At 32.4% G+C, this 24,803-nt stretch overlaps 1 protein-coding gene across 3 annotated transcripts in view; it reads left to right on the top strand.

The window, feature by feature from the left end:
- The window catches only part of LOC140445628 (dopaminechrome tautomerase-like), a 153,089-nt gene that overhangs the window by 24,870 nt on the left and 103,416 nt on the right, over positions 1-24,803 (top strand). The gene's annotated exons all lie outside the window — the stretch shown is intronic.

Genomic DNA, 24,803 nt, shown 5'->3' with positions numbered 1-24,803 from the left:
GTAAATGTGATCTAAGCATGCTTTCCCCGCTGTGAAACCTGCCTGGTCTTCTCCGATTTTATCTTGTATATATATTTCTAATTTTTCCTTTATGGTCTTTCTATACAGTCTGCCTATAGACGATATAATGCTGATTCCCCGATAGTTTTCGCAGTTTTTTCTATTTCCTTTCTTGTATATTGATGTCATATATGCTTGGGTCCATTCTGCCGGTAAGTCTTCTCCATTCAGTGCTCTCTCAAACATTTTATGTATCATACGGAATAACTTTTCCGATCCGTTTTTTATCAATTCATTTGGTATTCCGCCGGGACCTTCTGCTTTTTTGTTCTTTAAAGTTTTGATCGTTCTTTTTACCTCAGCTAGGCTTAATTCGATTTCGTCATGTGTGTAGATTTCTATTCCGTCTATTTCTGATTGTTTGAATTCGGGGCGGTCTTCGGTTAGCAATTTTTTATAGTATTCTTGTCATTCGTTTTCTTTGATTTGACCGATCTTGATTTTCTCTGTCTTATTTCTTTGGAGCGACTTTAAGATGCGCCATGACTCTGAATTTCTCGTTCCTCCTATGTGCTGTTCTATCTCTGTGCATGTTTTTTCCCATTTCTCATTTTTTTCATTTGCTACTTTTCTTTTCACTTCTTTATTTTTTTTTCTGTATAGTTCCAAGTCCTCATAGTTTTTTGTGTTCAGGTATTTTATATGAAGTTCTTTTTTCTCTTTTATGCATGTTAGTGTGTCTTCGGTTAATTTCGTAGTTTGTTGGGTGTATTTTTGGTCCACTTCTCCAAGAGCTTCTAGGGCTGCTGTCTTCATGCAGGTTTTTATGTGTTCGTATGTTTGTTCTAATGATTCATACCGAAACTCTTCTAGCTTTTGGTCCAATCTTCGCTTATATAGGTCTTTTATTGAGTCTTCTTCTAATAAATTGATTTTGAATTTCTTTTCTTGTGTTGAGCACGTATTGACAGGTGTAACCGGAGCCGTAACTTGGTCAGACTCTCCCTGGGTCGGTTTCTGTTGGATCCATATGAAGGGGAATTCCATCCAAGCGATTACTAGTTTGTGATCTGTGCCGCATTCTGCGCCTCGCTTTACTGTTACGTCTTTTATTTTTATCGAGCTTTCGTGGTTTACTATAACATAATCAATAATAGACCTCAATTTTCTTGTTTCTTGTGTCCAAGTGTATTTGTGTATGTCTTTATGTTTGTAGAAGCCGTTTGTGATCTTTAAGTTGTTTATTTCGCATAGCTTAATCAATCTCTCCCCGTTATCGTTCATTATATCTTCTCCAAATCTACCAACTGTTCTGTCGTTTTCTTTTCTTCCTGTTCTTCCATTTAGGTCACCGGCGATAATTATTTCTTGGTTCTTCTTTCTCTTTTCGATTTCTTCTTGCAGTTGTTCTAGGAATTGTTCTTTTTCTGCAATTGAGCTGTCTTCTGTTGGACCGTATACTGCTAGTAAGATAATTTGTCTTCCGTATACTTTTAAGTTAAGCTTGGCAATTCTTTCGTTTATTGGTTCCCAGTTTTCGATTGCGTGTTGCCATTTCTTTTTCAGTATAATTGCAATTCCTGCTTTTGCCCTTTCTTTCTTATCTATTCCGCTCCAGCAGTGAATGACTTCTCCCATTTTTTCGGTACCGTACAAGGTCATTTTCTCCCGGTACAAGGTCATTTTCAAACGTGTTCAAACTTAAGTAATATACAAGTAGAGCATTGGTGCGCTTTTGATTAACAATCGACGAAAAAAGGTTTTCCTCAATGAAGTAAGGTTACATAATTTCTCTCCCAGAAACCATGTACCAGACTGTAATTTTTTCACTATGTAATTGTATTGATTGCACCTTTTGTGGTCGTTGGAAATACTAAATTCTATCTCTCCGTCTATTTTTCTAACCCGACAAATGAAACCGACATTGGTCACAATCTTAGATATTACCAATGAAACTGGGCTAATCATATTGCAATACAATGATTCTACAACGATAGAGAATTAGCATTAAACTCGTCTTCCTATTTACATTTAGTTTTGCATCAGATCTTTGTTTACTACGGCTTTGGAAGTCCCAAATTTGAGTAAATATTCGATAGTAGTCTAAAGTAAATGTTCGACATCAGTCTCGTTATTTCACATTTTTCACTTTTTAGAAATGTTCATAATGCTGGTTATGAACTTTTCTTATGAAGTGTAGAATAACGAGACTGATTTCGTCGAACAGTTATTCTATTAGTCTGCCTGCCAGATTCATACATACTCACTTTAAATGAAAAAATGAGAAAATAATAAGACTGATTGTCAAACATTTACTTTACAAATAGTCTGCCGTGTTTTTGTTTGCCCATCTTTATCTTTTCCGTCATCAAGCACACTTGTAGTTTTTTTACAATAGGTTATTAGACTCAGTACCATATTATATATTATACAGTGTGTCAATTTTAAAACTGAAAATGGACTATATCTCACGAACAAAAGCTGATATGGAAAAATGCTTAAAACTGTTTCTAGGATAGTAAGGGGGAACTACAATGACATGAAAGAGAACTCACCCCCATCAACCCCTAGGACCCACCTTCTACAACCAAAAAATTTAAATTGCAAACCGCTACTTGTGATACATCATTGAAATGACTATAAAAAATGCTATCCAATGGTATAAATAATAATTATATAGGGTTATTCAATAATTGTGCAACTTTGGCTTAAATGGAAAATTAAATGTTCAAAGTGGGTTCCGTTCTTTTGTAATCAATAATAAAGCCTATTTTCAAATTCTGCACGAACTTTGGCAAATGTTCTAGTAATAGCGCGACATGGTTGCGTAAGGGTGTTGCTTATATAGGGTGTTAATATCAGCCGGCTTACTATGACTTTTGTATGTGTAATGCTATCTCTCGGACTATTATTTTTAATGATAAGTGCCCGTCGGAATTTTTTTTTTGTTAAATAAAAACTTAATTTGCCGTTTTTGCAAAACAAGTAGAAAACATCTGTTTTTTGGGTTCTATCAGATTCAATAATTTTTGGTTTATTTGAGAATTTTAAATGTCATTAGTATTCATTATTTGTATGATCGGTACTGTCATTCAGCTATAGTTGTCACGATGGGTTACAGTATACCTAAACGCGTGGAGATCAATTTCATGTATGCTCTCCAGAACCAGTGTTATTTACGAACAGCTCAAATATTCCATGAAACGCATCTGGAAAAAAACGTAAGTCACGTGTACGTTTAGTAGAAAAAGAAACGGGATCAGTGCAAAATAAAATAAGGGATACCCCAAGATTACTAAATGAAGTATTTCAAATTGAGGTCCTTGGAAATTTTGCAATAAAGCCTACTGCATCAACACGTCAAGTATCTGCAATGACAGGACTTTCATATGAGTCAGTTAGAAAGGTGTTGAAATTACATAAGACCATCAACCAGACCGACTAATTGTGTTTTGTGAACTCATGACTGAAACAATTCGTGTTGAACCTAGAATGTTAAAAAATATTTGTTTTACTGATGAATGTATTTTTATGCTGAATGGCAATGTAAATAAACAAAACTGTCGGTACTGGAATGATGCGAACCTGCATCGATTCAGAGAAGGTCACACTCAATATCCTAAAAAACTGAATGTTTGGGCAGGAATATTAGGCGATGCTATAATTGGCCCCTTATTCATACCAGGCGATTTAAGTGGCGACATTTATCTCGATATGCTGGAAAACACTATCGAACCTTTAATTGTGCATGAATTAGAAAACCAAAGGGACAATCAAGGCAATCTAGCTCTAGACGGCGATTTGCTGCACTCTAACAAGATGGAGCACCTCCTCACTATGCAGCTCTAGTTAGGCACTGGTTGGATACTAATTATCTGAACAAACGGATTGGAAGGAGAAGTCATATTGAGTGGCCACCGAGGTCACCAGACTTACTGCCACCTGACTTTTTTCTATTGGGTTACCTTAAGTCAGTTGTTTATAAAACCTAATCTGCGTCACTTGGGGAATTGCGAGAAAGAATTACGCAAGCATGTCGCGCTATTACTAGAACAACATTTGCCAAAGTTCGTGCAGAATTTGAAAATAGGCTTTATTATTGATTACAAAACAACGGAACCCACTTTGAACATTTACTTAATTAACATTTCTAACAAATTTGCGGTTCAACAAAAGCCTCATTAAATTTTCCATTGAAGCCAAAGTTTCACAATTATTGCTTCACCCTGTATAATTAATATTTATACCATTGGACAGTTTTTTTATAGTCTTTTTAATGATGTATCACAAGTAGGAGTTTAAAATTTAAACTTTTTTGGTTGTGATGGTTGGGGCCTAGGGGGTTGATGGGGGTGAGTTCTCTTTCATGTCATTTAAGTTCCCTCTTACTACCCTAGAAACAGTTTCAAGTATTTTCCATATCAGCTTTTGTTCGTGAGATATAGCCCATTAAAAATTTTAAAATTGACACACTGTATACAGTATTATTGGTGTCTGAAATATTCCGAAAATAGTTAGTTGACAAATTTAATCCTTGTACTATTTATCAACCTAAACCAAAAATAAGAGGTAGATATAGAGCTTGACTAAAAAACTTTTTTCTTCAGTAGACAACATTATTTACGAACTTTCATACTTATTACTATTGTCAAATAACACAGTTCTGAACATTAAAAATAAACACTATTGATATTTTAAACATATTGTTATGGTTTGGTTAAAAACGTATATTTATGTGTTAATAACTATTTTGAAATAATGATGGGTATTTTTATATTATCAATCATGTCATTTTTCAATCACTTTCGAAAATAATCTGGAAAAGTCCATTATTTAGAAATTTTTTATTTACATCAAAGAGGCATAATTTGATGAGAAATGGTAAAAAAATTAGTTAAAAAATAGTGACTCTTTAAAATATAAAAATATAATTCCTTACTAAATGGAGAGTTGTTGTTTTGATAAACCTTAATGTAAATGGTACTTTTTTTCTCGTATTATTCCTTGTGAATGTTGGAGGATCCCGTTCTAAGTTGTTCTATTTTTTTTTTAAGGTTTTTTCCTGGTTTTTTCATAATTTTTTGTTCCATTTAGTCTATTCTTAAAAATTCCTTACTTATAAATGGCAAGGGATAATCATTTTTTAATAAAACAGATGTTGACAAATGTTTCTTCTCTAAGAATGAATTTTTGTTAGAACACGTAATTTTGGCTCTATCATATGAGGATTTATTGATTCCCCTTTTAATACTGATGTAATTTGATTTGTAATTTAGATATCTGTTGGTGTATGTTGGGTTTCTATACACCTCAGTCTCATATCCAGTAGCTTCATTTGACATTAAAACATCAAGGAAAGGTAGTGTGGTATTATATTTCTTTTCTGTTGTCTCTGCTTTATCGTTTATATCATTCAGGAATGGGTCCAACAACTGTGTTCCATAAGGCCATATTCAGAATACATTATCTGCGTATCTCGATCATACAGTGTGTTTAAAATTTTGCTTGGAAATAATATTTGTTTTAAAATCTTTCATAAATATATAAGCTAATAATGGACATAAACTAGAGCCCATTGCTAGACCAAAATTTTGTTTATAGAATTCATTAGTTTGTTGAAAATAGGTATTATCAGTACATAATATCAATAACTCCTTTATAGCTGATATACTAGTTGCCAATGTATAATCACTCTCTAATTTTGTCTTGACTATATTTAAAGTCTTATCTAATGGCATCTAATGGCACATTCGTAAATAAACTATTTATGTGAAAAATTACCAAAATGTTATTTGAATTAAATTGACCATTCGATAATTTATTTAAAAAATGTTGCGTATATATATATATATATATATATATATATATATATATATATATATATATATATATATATATATATATAATATATAGTTACAGAGGAAATTCCTTTTAACAATTGATCTAACTATATGTGAACATGCCTAACTCACGTTGCATATGTCATATTTTTTCTTTTAACTATTAGATCTTTCACGAAGGGTTATCTAGCATAGCCTTTAGCACACCTCAAATAAATGCATCTGACGATGTTTAGTCCAGAGAGTGAGATGAAAAAAAAATAAAACATTTCTCGTAGGTTCTTGTAACCTGCTGTGCGCATCTTGCTGAAAAACTAGCTACAAGAGGCTTTAAAGTACCTTGGTTTCTGGATATAAAAACCGTCCGAAGGTCATCTTCAAACGTGTTCAAACTTAAGTAGGTAATATACAAGTAGAGCATTGGTGCGCTTTTGATTAACAATCGACGAAAAAACGTTTTCCTCAATGAAGGAAGGCTACATAATTTCTCTCCCAGAAACCATGCACCAGACTGTAATTTTTTCACTATGTAATTGTATTGATTGCACCTTTTGTGGTCGTTGGAAAGACTAAATTCTATCTCTCCGTCTATTTTTCTAACCCGACAAATGAAACCGACATTGGTCACAATCTTAGATATTACCAATGAAACTGGGCTAATCATATTGCAATACAATGATTCTACAACGATAGAGAATTAGCATTAAATTCTTCTTCCTATTTATATTTAGTTTTGCATCAGATCTTTGTTTACTACGGCTTTGGAAGTCCCAAATTTGTGTAAATATTCGATAGTAGTCTAAAGTAAATGTTCGACATCAGTCTCGTTATTTCACATTTTTCACTTTTTAGAAATGTTCATAATGCTGGTTATGAACTTTTCTTATAAAGTGTAGAATAACGAGACTAATTTCGTCGAACAATTATTCTATTAGTCTGCCTGCCAGATTCATACATACTCACTTTAAATGAAAAAATGAGAAAATAATAAGACTGATTGTCAAACATTTACTTTACAAATAGTCTGCCGTGTTTTTGTTTGCCCATCTTTATCTTTTCCGTCATCAAGCACACTTGCAGTTTTTTTACAATACCATATTATATATTATACAGTGTGTCAATTTTAAAACTTACAATGGGCTATATCTCACGAACAAAAGCTGATATTGAAAAATGCTTGAATCTGTTTCTAGAATAGTAATGGGGAACTACAATGACATGAAAGAGAACTCACCCCCATCAACCCCCTAGGCCCCACCTACTACAACCAAAAAAGTTTAAATTGCAAACCCCTACTTGTGATACATCATTGAAAGGACTATAAAAAATGCTATCCAATGGTAAAAATAATAATTATAAAGGGTTAAGCAATAATTGTGAAACTTTGGCTTAAATGAAAAATTTAATGAGGTTTTTGTTGAACTGCAAATTTGTTAGAAATGTTAATTAAGTTAATGTTCAAAGTGGGTTCCGTTGTTTTGTAATCAATAATAAAGCCTATTTTTAAATTCTGCACGAACTTTGGCAAATGTTGTTCTAGTAATAGCGCGACATGGTTGCGTAAGGGTGTTAATATCAGCCGGCTTACTATGACTTTTGTATTTGTAATGCTATCTCCCGGACTATTATTTTTAATGATAAGTGGCTGTCGGAATTTTTTTTGTTAAATAAACACTTAATTTGCCGTTTTTGCAAAACAAGTTGAAAACATCTGTTTTTTGGGTTCTGTCAGATTCAATAATTTTTGGTTTATTTGAGAATTTTAAATGTCATTAGTATTCATTATTTGTATGATCGGTACTGTCATTCAGCTATAGTTGTCACGAAGGTTTACAGTATACCTAAACGCGTGGAGATTATTTTCATCTTTGCTCTCCAGAACCAGTGTTATTTACGAACAGCTCAAATATTCCATGAAAGGCATCTGGAAAAAAAACGTAAGGCACGTGTACGTTTAGTTGAAAAAGAAACGGGATAAGTGCAAAATAAAATAAGGGATGCCCCAAGATTACTAAATGAAGTATCCCAAATTGAGGTCCTTGGAAATTTTGCAATAAAGCCTACTGCATCAACACGTCAAGTATCTGCAATGACAGGACTTTCACATGAGTCAGTTAGAAAGGTGTTGAAATTACATAAGTTTCACCCGTACAAAGAACTAGACGATGATCGACCATCGCCAGACCATCAACCAGACCGACTAATTGTGTTTTGTGAACTCACGACTGAAAGAATTCGCGTTGAACCGAGAATGTTAAAAAACATTTGTTTCACTGATGAATATAGTTTTATGCTGAATGGCAATGTAAATAAACAAAACTGTCGGTACTGGAATGATGCGAACCTGCATCGATTCAGAGAAGGTCACACTCAATATCCTGAGAAACTGAATGTTTGGGCAGGAATATTAGGCGATGCTATAATTGGCCCCTTGTTCATACCAGGCGATTTAAGTGGCGACATTTATCTCGATATGCTGGAAAACACTATCGAACCTTTAATTGTGCATGAATTAGAGAACCAAAGGGACGATCAAGGCAATCTAGCTCTAGACGACGATTTGCTGCACTTCTTACAAGATGGAGCACCTCCTCACGATGCAGCTCTAGTTAGGCACTGGTTGGATACTAATTATCTGAACAAACGGATTGGAAGGAGAGGTCATATTGAGTGACCACCGAGGTCACCAGACTCACTGCCACCTGACTTTTTTCTATTGGGTTACCCTAAGTCAGTTGTTTATCAAAACTCAACCTGCGTCACTTGGGGAATTGCGAGAAAGAATTACGCAAGCATGTCGTGCCATTACTAGAACAACATTTGCCAAAGTTCGTGCAGAATTTGAAAAGAGGCTTTATTATTGATTACAAAACAACGGAATCCACTTTGAACATTTACTTAATTAACATTTCTAACAAATTTGCAGTTCAACAAAAGCCTCATTAAATTTTCCATTGAAGCCAAAGTTTCACAATTATTGCTTCACCCTGTATAATTAATATTTATACCATTGGATAGTTTTTTTTAGTCTTTTCAATTATGTATTACAGGTAGGAGTTGGAAATTTAAACTTTTTTGGTTGTGATGGGTGGGGCCTAGGGGGGTGATGGGGGTGAGTTCCCTTTCATGTCATTTAAGTTCCCCCTTACTATCCTAGAAACAGTTTCAAGTATTTTCCATATCAGCTTTTGTTCGTGAGATATAGCCCATTGAAAGTTTTAAAATTGATACACTGTATATAGTATTATTGGTGTCTGAAATATTCCGAAAATAGTTAGTTGACAAATTTAATCCTTGTACTATTTATCAACCTAAACCGAAAATAAGAGGTAGATACAGAGCTTGACTAAAAAACTTTTTTCTTCCGTAGACAACATTATTTACGAACTTTCAAACTTATTATTATTGTCAAATAACACAGTTCTGAACATTAAAAATAACACTATTGATATTTTAAACATATTATTATGGTTTGGTTAAAAACGTATATTTATGTTACACAAGGAATCTACGTCCCTGTAGTTGGCTGTATACCATATATTAAGAAATTTATTAAAATCCTTTTACAAAGGATTTTAATAAGTATATTTATGTGATAATAACTATTTTGAAATAATGCTGGGTATTTTTATATTATCAATGATGTCATTTTTCAATCACTTTCGAAAATAATCTGGGAAAGTCCATTATTTGAAGAAATTTTTATTTACATCAAAGAGGCATAATTTGATGAGGAATGATGAGATTAGTTACAATAGTGACCCTTCAAAAAATAAAAATAAAATTCCTTACTAAATGGAGAGTACTTTTTTTCTCGTACTTATTATTCCTTGTGAATGTTGGAGGATCCCGTTCTAAGTTGTTCTATTCTTTTTTTTTAAGGTTTTTTCCTGGTTTTTTCTTATTTTTCTGTTCCATTTAGTCTATTCTTAAAAATTCCTTATTTATAAATGACAAGGGATAATCATTTTTTAATAAAACAGATGTTGACAAATGTTTCTTCTCTAAGAATGAATTTTTGTTAGAACACGTAATTTTGGCTCTATTATATAAGGATTTAATGATTCCCCTCTTAATACTGATGTAATTTGATTTGTAATTTAGATATCTGTTGGTGTATGTTGGGTTTCTATACACCTCAGTCTCATATCCAGTAGCTTCATTTGACATTAAAACATCAAGGAAAGGTAGTGTGGTATTATATTTCTTTTCTGTTGTCTCTGCTATATCGTTTATATCATTCAGGAATGTGTCCAACAACTGTGTTCCATGAGGCCATATTGAGAATACATATTCTGCGTATCTTCATCATACTGTGGGTTTAAAATTTTGTTTGGAAATAATATTTGTTTTAAAATCTTTCATAAATATATAAGCTAATAATGGACATAAACTAGAGCCCATTGCTAGACCAAAATTTTGTTTATAGAATTCACTAGTTTGTTGAAAATAGGTATTTTCAGTACATAATATCAATAACTCCTTTATAGCTGATATACTAGTTGCCAATGTATCATCACTCTCTAATTTTGTCTTGACTTTTAAAGTCTTATCTAATGGGTCCTATTTAAACAATGCTAATGGCACATTCGTAAATAAACTATTTATGTCAAAAATTACCAAAATGTTATTTGAATTAAATTCACTATTCGATAATTTATTTAAAAAATGTTGCGTATATTATATATATATATATATATATATATATATATATTATATATATATATATATATATATATATATATATATATAATATAGAGTCACAGAGGAAATTCCTTTTAACAATTGATCTAACTATATGTGAACATGCCTAACTCATATATTACCATAGGATGTAATTCCTTATATGGTAATGATAATAATATAATTAGAATCTCTTTTTATTTAGTAATTTTAAAATTATTATATTGTAGGCTAATAATCGGAATATAAAAAACACTAATAAGAAAAATATTATGAAAGGCCAGAAAGAAATATCAGCACCTTACAGGTATCACTCGCATAGATGCTGATTATTTAAATTAATTAATTTTCTTAATTATATTGATATGACAAGAACCCATTTAATAATAAGAAAAAAAAAAAAGAAAGAAAGAGAAGGAAAACAAGTATGTAACATTACTTTCAGTAAACATATTAATTTATCCAGGTGTGTTCTAATTAAATCCCTTAGTTAGTTTTAAAAATTATATTAATTAATATTTAATCGCGCATATATTATTTAAATAAACGTTTATTACAGGAATTTCAAATCATATAAATTTTATTCCGGCAACACTTTCTTCATATTATATGTAAACTTCATCCTTGTTACATATATCAAAATGCAGATAAAATTAACCATATAATAATAAACATTTTAACGTCTTATATAAGACACAAGGGAATTTATGGGAAATCTACATTTATAAATATTTGTTATTTTTAGAAAAAAAACTTTATAATTAGGTCTTGTAGACCAGTAACTGAGTCCACAAACGAAAGTCATGGACGTATCCTCAATCACGCCTTGGTGGATTGAATATTGTGCACGAATTTGGCCATAATATACGAGTCTCCAGATTTTTTGCTTAACATGTGGTTCTCTTAGGAAAGTCACATTTATTTAGACAATTTTATCAATCGCCAAACAGCTCACTTTTCTGCTTTTGAAAAGCTAGGCGTTATTGTTAAGAAACTATTACATAGTGTGTATGTGACGATTTGGTGAATAGTGTCAGAAAACGGTGTGCTAAGCCAGTATTTCATTGAGGATAATGATACACCTCTTGCTGTTGACAAGAAACATACTAATATGGTAATCAGATCATTTATTAATGACCTTAGAAGGTTTTATCAGCCCAAAAACAATCTTGTAAATAGACAGGGGTTCCAACAAGACAGTTCGACGGTTTTTTTAACTTTTAAAAAGGAAAACATTGTGTATTTTTCCACCAATTGGATCCCTCTATAGTATTGGTGCTTTATAGACTTGCACAAAGAAACTAAAATCTAAACAAAATGCGCAAAGAGTTTAAGCCAAGAATAAGGAGCTGAGGGGATGTAGAAGGAAACATCCTAAATGATACGGCCTCAATCCTAAACAGATGGGTTGAATTTTTCGATGCAAAATTTATTGGCTATCATATCGAAGAAGCAGATAACACCCTAGCAAATCGAAATGATTGGAATCCTTTTAACCCAAACGAAAGACCACCTACCATCGAAAACGTTGCCCAAGCCATTAAAAAGCTTAAAAATAATAAATCACCAGGAATTGATCAAATTTGCAGTGAGCTCTACAAGAATGGTGGCGATGCCCTACTATAGACACTGCATAAGTTTTTACTTCTTGTTTGGCATAATGAGACCATGCCTTGTGAATGGTCTCAAGGCGTGATATGCCCGTTACATAAAAAAGGTGACCAGCTCCAGTGTGACAACTATAGAGGTATAACCCTGTTAACAACTGCTTACAAAATACTAGCAAATATTCTCTACGAAAGGCTGCAAGTTTACACAGTGGGCATAGTTGGTAAATATCAAGCTGGATTCCCTCCAGAAAAATCAACAATTGACCAGATTCATTCAATAAGACAGATTCTCGAGAAAACATTAGAATTCAATATTAAAACCTATCACCTATTCGTCGACTTCAAGACCGCATACGACAGTGCCAAGAGAACAGTGCTATACCAATCAATGCATGAGTTTGGTATACCAGAGAAACTTATCCGACTAACGAGAATGACAATGTCTAACTTAGAAGCCACTGTTAGAATACAGGGAGAGAATTCTAGATCCTTTGAGATAAAGGATGGACTCAGACAAGGTGATGCTCTGGCTTGCCTCCTATTTAATATTGCCTTAGAAAAGGCAGTCCGAGATACACGAATTAGGGATGGCAGTACTATTTACAATAGATCGATATAAGTCTTAGCATATGCTGATGACATTGACATAATAGGGCGTAGCAAGCGAGATGTTGAGCAATATCTCCTAGAATTGGAAACAGCGGCGAAACAGGTCGGTCTAGTCATCAACGAAAACAAAACCAAGTACATGTTAGTTACAAAGATCCGATAGCAAATGAGGAACGAGAAACAGTCTTTGGAAGTCATACCTTTGGACGTGTTGACAACTTTTACATACCTTGGGTCGCTATTGACTGCTACCAATAAAACAAGCGAAGAAATCAAAAGACGAATAAATCTTACAAATAGGGCAAACTATGGACTCCAAAAGCATTTCCACTCAAGAAACATTCAAAGAAGAACTAAAATTATTATATACAAAACATTGCTGAGGCCGGTCCTCACATATGGAGCAGAAACATGGACTCTATCGCAGAAAGATGAAAGACTTTTGAGAATATTTGAGCGTAAAATACTCCGCAAAATATTTGGAGCTATAAACGACCAAGGGCAGTGGCACAGAAGATATAATTTTGAATTGTATCAGCTCTTTGATGAGCCAGATGTCATAACGTTCATTAAAACACAGCGACTTAGATGGGCTGGACACATAATACGAATGCCAGAAAATACGATTGCTAAAAAGCTAACCACAGGAACACCTGTAGGAAGAAGAAGCAAAGGCCGACCGCGAATTAGGTGGTTAGATGGAGTTGAAACCGACTTACGGATATTAAAAATCAGAAGATGGCACATGTTGCCAGAAACCGAACAGAATGGCGACGAATCTTAGAGCAGGCCAAGATCCACAGAGGATTGTCGAGCCAAAGATGATGATGACAAGGAAACTAAGTTCCTGTAGCTGGCTGTATACCATGTATCACAAAAAATTTGTTAAAATCCTTTATAAAAGGTATATAAATTAAAAAACCCAATCGGGCTATGTCATGAAAACAAAACGTTTTCGGAATCCATATTCCATCATCAGTGTCTAGGTGTACATGTTTTAAGCCACTAAATATCTGGGTAAAAACCCGTTAAAAGTATAGTGGACAATTTAGTTTACATTATTTAGTCTTATACATTAGGTCTTTAGTCTTATACATTAGTCTTTAGTCTTATATATTAGGATGTTAAAGTTATCAGTGGATTTGATAAAATGGCAAACTAAATTGTAACCTATAATTTTTAACGGGTTTTTACCCAGATATTTAGTGGCTCAAAATATGTACACCTAGACACTGATGATGGAATATGGATTCCGAAAACGTTTTGTCTTCATGACATAGCCCGATTGGGTTTTTTAATTTATATACCTTTTATAAAAGATTTTAACAAATTTTTTTATAGACTTTATTATAGCCTAAGGATGGCTTTGTAGTAGGGATGAGAAAAACCTACCGGTTATAACCTAAGATCGGTTTTTTTTACTTCTCAATAATTGGCTCCTCAAAGAATAGTTGGAGTAAGGAAGTTGCCCGGAACGAGCAAAAACCTGCATTGTTTTGCACACATATTAAATTTAGTTGTTGCAGATGGTCTAGAGCATATAAACAATGCGGTATTAAAAAAAATTAGCGAAGTTAAAACCATAATCACTTTTGTTAAAGGTAGCAACGTGTTTATGGAAAAACTTCTATTCCATACCAACTACTTGGAATGCCATTTACTGTATGCTTCAAAGCTTCGCACTAATGTCATTTTACATAGCTGCAATATTGGCAGATCCCTCAATTAGAAAAGCACTGAGAATGCTTGCTTGTAAGCATTTTACAGCCTTTCGATGTTGCCACAAAGGAGATCTTAGTTTCCCAGTAGATTACTGCTAACCTTGCAATCCCTTCTGCGTTCATCATCGAAAGGTTATTGTAAAAACTCTCCCTAAAACATAGTGCAGCTCAGAGCCTATGCCAAAAACTTCTATCTAGCCTTCAAGAGAGAGGCACCAAGCTTTTACTAAACCCTTTGCTGTGCCATTCCACACACATAGATCCAAGTTTAAAAAAATTATTTATGGGTCCGTTGATAGCGGGCGAAGCCACATCCAATTTAGGCCCAGAAGTCAGAAAGTACCTTGCCGAAATTTGAAAACTTTTTTCTTTCTGCTTTTTTCAGACAGAAGAGGCAGAACTGGGTTTAAAATCAAACCTGGGAGTTGGTGAGCAGTAGTTTGAGTTAAGGTTCGTGCAGCAGCAGCACAACCTGTATGCCAGGTTTGGCTTTTATAGCCAAAAAATACATGTAGTTGATCGGAAGTTCGGTGGTATCAAATAGAATGGTGTCATTGTCACGCTGGTTGGTTGGACAGTGACTGGTTTAGGTGGCAAAGGGACACCGGGAAGTATTTTTTTATATATCTGCACCGTTAACAGAGCCTTTACGAAAACTTTTTTCATAAAATTTATAAAATCATTCACCAACGGAAGCTAATTTCTTATTTCTTCTGCAATTATATATACCTCCTGGAGTACAAAAGTGCAATAAAATTAAGTTATTATAAAAAATATTTAAATTAACAGCAGCCTTTAACATATGCTACAGCGTCTGAAAGCATTTAAACTATTTAGTCAACAGTACAGGGTTGGGTAAAAAGAGGTTTGTTATATCTTATATATCTTCAAAAAATCTACTTATAGTTAAATTGCTTGTTTTTTTTCCAATTCTTTAATGGCAACTAAATAAGATTTTTTGACAAAATTTTCGTTTGAAATTTCAATCATCAAATTAGCTTTATACCTCCTATATACATCTACGTTTTATCCACAATAATATGCAAGAAGTTGCCCTCTAACTCCTGCTTAATTTTTAAAATACTTTCCACATAGTATTTTTCCATAGTTTATTTTCTCAATGTACTCTCCTCTGGTAAGGATTTGTTAAAATGTTTTTTAAAAAAGAACCTAAAACTAAGGTGATTAACTTTATACAAAGGAATATTGGATGTAATGATCATCATCTGGCAAAAATCAAATTTAAAGATGTCCTCCTTTTTTTTAACTGCTTAAATTATCCCGTAGAGATATTTAAAAAAATAACAGAGCAATTAATCTTTTTTTAAATCACCTTTATGAAGTGGGGTTTTATAATGCTGTTCAATAAAGTATTTTTTACTAGCTGAAATTAAAAAAAAAACAATAATTAGAATTTTAATACCACTTTGGAATTTAGTTATGGGATGATAAAAAGAGAAAAAAAAATAAAACTTAAGGATTTGCCGTATGGTTTAAAAAAATGCTCTACCTCCTTCTCGAGAAAGTTCTGAATATGGTTCGAACCATGCACTTAACTTGAAAGTCATCTTTCTAAACAAACGTCTAAAACTTTTTAAAATATGCTTTCTTTGCTTTTCGGTATACGCAACAAAACGAAACTCTGATACAGAAACCGACTATACCACTGATAATTGTTTTTTAAGTGAAGAAGGTTAGGTATTTTACAATAGTTAAGCCTCCAGTCTGAATCAGGTACACTTTCCTAGAAATCTATTATAAACAAAGCATTGATATTTTATTAATTACCTAAAGTTTATTTATGGTAGTATGAATAATATCATGAGTAGAAGCATACAATTTTAAAAAAAAAATTCCCTTTCCGCTTTGTAACCTTAAACTTACAGCATATAACAAAAATAACGTAATACCCAATTTTTTTAAAACTCACTTTCTCCGTGTTCTCATACAGTACAAAAAATACCATCTTACATACACGGACTCATCTAAGACCATAAATGGAATAGGAGCATGATTTGTGATATCACATGAACATTCCATCTAGAAATTGTCTTCTGTGGCAAGTATTTTTACAGCAGAACTATTGGCCATAATTAACCTAACCTTTAGGTTAGGGCCTTAACCTTAATTAAACCTCAGATTTATCCCTCTCATCCAACATTACAGCAGATTAAGTTAATTTTATACCGTATATACCAAAACAATTTGATAGTAGAGTTCCTCTGGGTACCGTCACACGTTGGCATAAATGGTAACGAAAAGGCAGATAGTCTAGCTAGGTCCGCAGTAACCAGTACAGCCGCATCAGTGGAAAATCTAACAGTGCATTTAGATTTTAAACCCTACTTAAAAGCAAAATTGCACGATGTTTGGCAAAACCAATAATGTAAACACCACTAAATTGATAGAAATAAAATCTTCCGTCCTTCCATGGACTTCTGGCCTTCAAACCGACAACATTAAGTCCTAATAACACATCTCAGATTAGGTCACAATTCTATAACACATGAATACTTGTTGAAGAGAGAAAAGGAACCAGTGTGTTTTGTTTGTGAATTTAAAGTGACACTGAAGCACATTTTGATTGACTGTCCAATATACTCAGTTCTAGGAGAATCTAAATACATATTGATAGAATTCTTAAAATCTATAAACTTTTTTAATAAGATTTAACACAATACATCAATAAATAAAATATATATATATATATATATATATATATATATATATATATATAAAATAAAGTTTTATTTTGGGGTTGCAGTCATTAATAGGGCAGGAAAGTGAAACTCTTTGTTCTTTATCTAGCTTTCGCAAAATTTATTTGCTTCTTCAGGATATGCTAAAATATGGTATCAGTAAATACAATGAAATTAAAATTAAATAGCATTGTATAAAACTAGTATAAAAACTTACGACATGAGGTTAATCCATTAAATTTTCAAATTTACAAAACATTAAAACTTAAGTTATTTGTTTTTTAATTTTAATGTTTTGTAAATTTGAAAATTTAATGGATTAACCTCATGTTGTAAGTTTTTATACTAGTTTTATACAATGCTATTTAATTTTAATTTCATTGTATTTACTGATACCATATTTTAGCATATCCTGAAGAAGCAAATAAATTTTGCGAAAGCTAGATAAAGAACAAAGAGTTTCACTTTCCTGCCCTATTAATGACGGCAACCCCAAAATAAAACTTTATTTTACATAACGTGTCAGTCAATAATACCTAACTACTTTATATATATATATATATATATATATATATATATATATATATATATATATATATAAATATATATATATATATATATATATATATAAATATATATATATATATAGATATATATATATATATATATATATATATATATATATATATTGTATACCTTATTATGTAATTTTGATATTTTGTATATGCCTATGTATGTCTTTATCACTTTTTGTATTTTTCTTATGCTAATAACCCTAAGTGGTTGAAGAAAAATAAATAAATTTTTTTTAAAGGCACATATATGCGGAATTTATGAAAAAGGGCAAAATGTGCAAAAAAGTCATTTTCCCTATAATCCGAGCATTAGTTATTCCATTATTAAAATAAAATGAATAAATTTAAGCTATGTTTTTGACAAAAGTTCTTTGTGTTTACTTATTTTTATATTTACAAGACAAGTTTCACCACTTAGGTAGAACTAAAACGATAAGTTGTTATGATATTGGAATGATCACCCGAAAACACGTAAATATGGGAATACCCATCATCGACGAATTTTTATAAAAATATTTTAAAATGGTAAAATATTGATTTATGTTTGGCTGCTATAGTTGGTAAGGGGATTATAATGGTATGTTTTGTCTTTTGAGAAAATTTAAAAATCAATTGGGCAATTACAGTTTTTATATTGCTTAATACTTTTCACAATCAAAAAAAAAAGATATCGGAAGAATGGAGAAAGAACGAACAAATTATTCTGCTATTCAAAAAAGGAGATAAAAACAGGCAGAAAACTATAGAGGTATAAACTTTTTAAATACTACGCTAAAACTTACAACTAAAATTTTACAAGTGCTAATAAATCAGAGGATAAGTTTAGCAGATAAACAACATGGTTTTCGTAGTGGAAGATCGTGTACAGATGCAATATTCGTTATAAAGCAAATAACTGAGAAATCGTTAGAGTATAATAGGCCAGCATTTCTGTGTCTGATAGACCTAAAGAAAGTGTTTGACAGAAAGACTCAAAAATGTAATCCATCTTCTGTATAATAGAGAAGTTTCCCTAAATATTATAAAAACTATCCAAAAATGCCAAAATAGATGGACAACTTACAGAACCTATAGAAATAGGCAGCGGAATAAGACAAGGGGATTCATTGATTCATGCTCTTCAATTTGATCATGGATGAAATTATCAAAAACCATTAACAAAGTAAGAGGATACAGAATGGGAAACAAAGAAATCAAAATACTCTGTTACGCAGATGATGCAATATTGATAGCCAAAAATGAAGACAATCTGCAAAGACTGGTCCACAATTTAATATGACAATTTCATCCCAGAAAACTAAAACAATAGTAGTCAACAAAGAACCAACCTGATGTAAAATAGAAATTGATAGCATCAGTATTAAACACGTAATGGAAATAAAATACCTGGGAATTACACTGTCTAGCTTTGGAGACTTGTGACTGATCAAGTGCAAAAAGCAAATTAGACTGGCAGGATGCCTTAATAAACTACTGGCGAAACAGACACATTAACACTGATATGAAATTAAGAATTTATAAAACCAGTGTAAGACCAATAATGACATATGCCTCAGAAACAAGACTAGACACAGCCACAACGCAAAGGCTACTGGAAACGGCAGAGATGAGAATACTGAGAAGAATTACAGGAAATACGCTGAGGGATCGAAAGAGAAGTGAAGACATTGGAAGAAAATGTAACGTACAGTGTATAAATGAATGGACACAAAATAAAAAAAAGAATGGAATACCCACATAAGTAGAATGAAAGAGACCCGTGTCGTCAAAATAGCAAGAGATAAGTCACCAATCCGCAGAAGAAGTATCGGACGACCGCGTAAAAGATGGAGTGACAACCTTCCATAGAGGTATTAATCCGCCAATGAACAAGCAGAATTGCTTACAAAGACAAAGAAGAAGAAGAAAAAAAAATATCAAATATCAGAGGTAAGAGAATCCGATGATATCAAAATCAAATGTAGTGTCCAACAGGGATGTATACTATCACCCTTGCTGTTTAACATATACTCTAAGAAAATATTTCAAGAAGCGGTAGAGGATGTTGAAGCCGGAATTAAGGAAAGTATTCATTATTCCGAAAATCTTATTAAATTTTAGGTCGCCACAATTCACACTTTTCCTATTTATTTTCTAGCAGTGTATTAAAAATTATATTGAGCACTGTAACAAAAACTGTAATTTATTTGCGCGTGAAAAAAATGGATCATGAAGAACAAAGGACTGACGGCAGAGTGAACCTACTAATTCTTTTTAAGAAACATACTGCTTTTTAAGCAATTCTTTTTAAGCAATATACTGTGCCCTCAGTTTAGTACATACAATAAAGTAACTATATACAAATAATTCCATAAGGTATCTAATTCAACAACAGTTACATCTTTTAAACGAAGCCAAACAACAAGTTCTTACTAACAGTGACAGTGCGACAGAGACGCACCACATAGTGACAGTAGAACCTAAAAAATATTATTTGTAGCAAAAAAGGTGATTTTTGCAATTTATTAAAAAAACTGTTTAAACAATTTCTTCCCAAAAATTCTGCCCGACACCCTTCAGTTTTGTTTAAAGGGGACATTTTTTAACAAGACTCCGTAAAGAAGCCGAATCAAAAACATTTTTCTTATGGGAGCGGTCTCACAACATGGACTAATATCGTCTTCCTATTGGGGAACGATCTCTGGCTGTCTTTACTACTGTATTTGTTGTAATTCGGCTTATATTATGATCGTTCCATTTTACACTTCTATTTCTTACCCAATTATTGATGCTTGCATCTACGTCGTACATCTATAATTCTAGGTCTGTCCCGTGTGTTTTACTTTCAATGTTTCCAAGTGTTTTCCACTCTACTGTTTCTAACATCCTTTTTGTTCTCTCTGTGTCAGGTTGTGTCTCTGCGGCGTTTGTTATTATTGGTCTGATGACTGTTTTGTAAATTCTGCCTTTCATTTCTTTTCGGATATTTTTATTTCTCCGTATTGTTTCATTCAGTCAAACTGCGGCTCTGTTTGCTCTATTTAGTTGATCTTCCACTATTGTTGCAAGCTTTCCGTAACTACGTAGATAATGTGATGGCTAGATATTTAAACTCCATCACTTCATGTATTATCTGACCTTCGAGCTCCAACTTATATCTTAGTAAATTGGCTGTTATAACCATGCATTTTGTTTTTTTTTTTAAGAAATTGACATTTAAATTTTCTGGTGGTTATTTTAAATTGATACAGCATACGTTGTAAGTCATCTTCACTCTGAGATAGTAGTATTGCGTCGTTTGCATAGCAAATTATTTTAAGCTGTTTTTCTCCCATTTGGTATCCTTTTTTAGTTCTAACTTTGTTTATTATGTCATCCATAATCAGGTTAAACAAAGGACTGTTTAACTTGATCCGATTAAATGCCTTCTTAAGGTCCACAAAACATAGATATGCCGATTTATTGTATTTTATATTGTATTCGTTAGAATGCGTGAGTCAGACTGTGGGGAAGGAGGAAATGCCCGTCTGGGAGTGATGTCGTACTAGGAGTGATGAGAGTCTTCTACGCGCTACCTGGAACGTGACAGGCGGCCTCCTTGCTGATGAATGGAGTGTGGATATGGATGAATGTAGAATGAATGAATGAAGGTAGTGCTTCGGAAGTAATGCTGGCCTTACAGGGGCCATTCCACTTCCGAATATCTGGATCACAGAGGATGGTCTGGTTTAGCAGGTAGGCATTTGTCGTAGACTCAACAACGAGAGGGCATTTTAAACTACCTCGGGAACTATCGCCGGGAGTACGAAGAACGAATCCTGCACTAAGGTCAGAGGTTTATTGTATTCTATTGATTATTTCTCTTGCTTCATTATAAATATAGCGTCGGTGCTTAATCTTCCCGACCTAAAACTTTGTTGTTCTTCTGCTAGTGTTATAATTTTATTCAGTTGACTTGTTATTACTTTGATTGTATGTTGTGTTTAATAAATTAATTGTAATTTTCTGGGTCCGATTTGTCTTCGGTTTTGAAGAGAGGTATTACCATGCATGATCTCCATTTTTGAAGAATTCTGTTTTGTTCTATTAATTTTTAAATTAGTTTTAATAGTTGTTTGGTCAGATCTGGTCCACCGTAATTTAGGAGTTCGTTTGGTAGTCTGTCCTCTCCTGGTGATTTTCTTTTTTTAATTGACTTAATGCTTACTTTACCTCTTCCTTCTTAATATTTATTTCTTCAGTTGTTGTCACCTCTGGTGTTCATTGTCGACAACTTTAGCAAATAGGGATGGAAAGTAGTCTGCCCATGTTTCCTTTTGAATTTATTTTGTTTTTATTGATTTGTTCATATCTTTTATTTTTCCTCTGATCATTTCCCATATTTCTTGTTGTGTTCCGTAAAAGTCGTGTTCCATCTGTTTTGAGAAACTCTGCCAGTGTTCCCTTTTTATTTGTCTAACTAAAGGATTCGTTTATAGTGGTTGTATGACTGATGTGTTTGTTGTGTTCTGTACTGTAAAAAGGCTTTCATCTTTTCTTCACACTTTGTTTTCACTTCCTCTTTTCACCATGGGGTTTTCTTTTTTGATATGTTAGTGTTCGTTACTTTCCTTTCTCCCAGTGATTCTGTTGCTGCGTTAATTATCTTATTTTTGAGTTTTTTCCAGCTCTCCTCGATGTTATCGTTTTCTAATATTTGATTCCCAGTAATTTTCCTGATATTCTTTTTTTGAATAAATATTCCGTGGATTCCGTATTTAGTCCTGCTGAGTTGAGGCATCTTACGTCGATTATTTTCGATGGATATATATCTCTGTTGGTTATAACATAATCTATAACAGGTCTTTGTTCACAGGTGTTATTAAATGTATATTTGTGTTGGTCTTTTTGGTCAAAAAATGTGTTGTTTATTCTAAGTTTGTTATTTGTGCAGCTCTCCATTTTCGTCATTAATATTCTTATTATATTTTTGGTTAATTCCGGGTATTACTTGATTGTTTATTGGGGCCTTTAAATCCCCCAATATTATCATCCTTCCTCTGACTTGATCTACTACTTGGAGTTATTCGTCATAAAACTTTTCCACTATTAAAAGGTAAAAGAAATAATAAATTAGACTTACTCACAATCAATTTAATTTAACTAATCAGACGACCGGTTTCGCTTTCTACAATATGCAAAGCATCTTCAGGTCACGAAACAAAGTTAAATAAATGCTGAAAATAATAAACCCATATTAGGGTGTTGTCTAATAAAGATAAAACAAAGATAGGTGATATAAATTATATAAATTACAGTAATTATGCCAATATTACATGCCTGTGGTTTTTCAAAATGAATAAAATGTTTAAGCAAATAAGGTAAGACCCACAAATTGGTAAATTAGTCTATTAAACTGTAATGAATTAATAAATAAACAAATAAATAAAACATTACTTACATGCTGGTACTCTATTAATTGATGGTTGAAAGAACATGGCTCAAACTATCTTGTATGTTGATTGGAGAACTCAAGTCAACTATTATAATTGTTTAACAGTAAACGGGGAAGTTCTTGAGGAGACAGATTTTATCCAATGAAGTAGAGATAGGTAAATGTAATTGTTTGTTTGATGAAAGTAATGTTCTATACTATTAAGTTCTTTAAAGGTATTTATATTTATTCTGGAGATATATTTATGAAATGTGTGTTATTTAGCTTAACTTACAGTTTAACTTACAGCATTTAAAATAGAAGAAGAACTGTCACACTTTAACCTACATTTGTCAAGTTTACCTCTAAAATCTGATATATAACATAAAAAACTTATTGTCCACAAGTAAGAGATGTAGTTCTTTTAAAATCCTCCCCCTTTTTAAATTTAATGTCTGTCTCGTTCCGTTTTTTAAGTGTTTTCTGTGTGTTTTCTGTGTGTCTTAAAGTGTCTCAATTTTAATTTTTAACTTTATATATTGGACTTTACAACCATTTGCCATATATTGCAACATAACTTTATCAAAGAAATTTGATAATTACAAGCTGATATAATTGCACACCCACACAATTTGTACATATATTCTTATTCATTGTCTCACAACTGTCACCTTTCAAAACCAAAATAAAAATCTTAATAAATAACACACATTTCATAAATATATCTCCAGAATAAATATAAATACCTTTAAAGAACTTAACGGTCTAGAACATTACTTTCATCAAAGAAACAATTACATTTACCTATCTCTACTTCATTGGATAAAATCTGTCTCCTCAAGAACTTCCCCGTTTACTGTTAAACAATTACAATAGTTGACTTGAGTTCTCCAATCAACATACAAGATAGTTTGAACCATGTTCTTTCAACCATCAATTAATAGAGTACCGGCATGTAAGTAATGTTTTATTTATTTGTTTATTTATTAATTCATTAAAGTTTAATAGACTAATTTACCAATTTGTGGGTCTTACCTTGTCTGCTTAAACATTTTATTCATTTTGAAAAACCACAGACATGTAATATTGGCATAATTACTGTAATTTATATAATTTATATCACCTATCTTTGTTTTATCTTTATTAGACAACACCCTAATATGGGTTTATTATTTTCAGCATTTATTTAACTTTGTATCGTGACCTGAAGATGCTTTGCATATTGTAGAAAGCGAAACCGGTCGTCTGATTAGTTAAATTAAATTGATTGTGAGTAAGTCTAATTTATTATTTCTTTTACCTTTTGAAATGGACTTACACAAGCAAGACATTCATGATTTTCCACTATTGTTTGAGGCTTGTTATTTTCTGAGCCGTATAGTCCGATGATGTTCAGGTCTTACTTCGCCATTATTATCTTTGCTGTTACAATTCTTGCTGATATGTATTGACTCTCTTGGATGTGATTTTGGTATCTTTGGTGTATTAGTAAGGCTACACGTTCTTTGGCTCTGTTTTCTTTTGCGACTCCACTGTAGATTAGTATGTATTTGCCTAATTTTGATTGTCCCTTTCATTCCTTTTTTGTTTCTAATAAAGTCTATTTTTGTTTTTTATTTCTAATAAGCCTAATTTTGTTTCTAATGGTCGTCTTCATAGTATCAATCCGGTTCG

The sequence above is a fragment of the Diabrotica undecimpunctata genome, chromosome 7, assembly GCF_040954645.1.
Source record: "Diabrotica undecimpunctata isolate CICGRU chromosome 7, icDiaUnde3, whole genome shotgun sequence".
Taxonomy (NCBI): Eukaryota; Metazoa; Arthropoda; class Insecta; order Coleoptera; family Chrysomelidae; genus Diabrotica; species Diabrotica undecimpunctata.
This window is presented reverse-complemented; position numbering and strand designations above follow the sequence as displayed.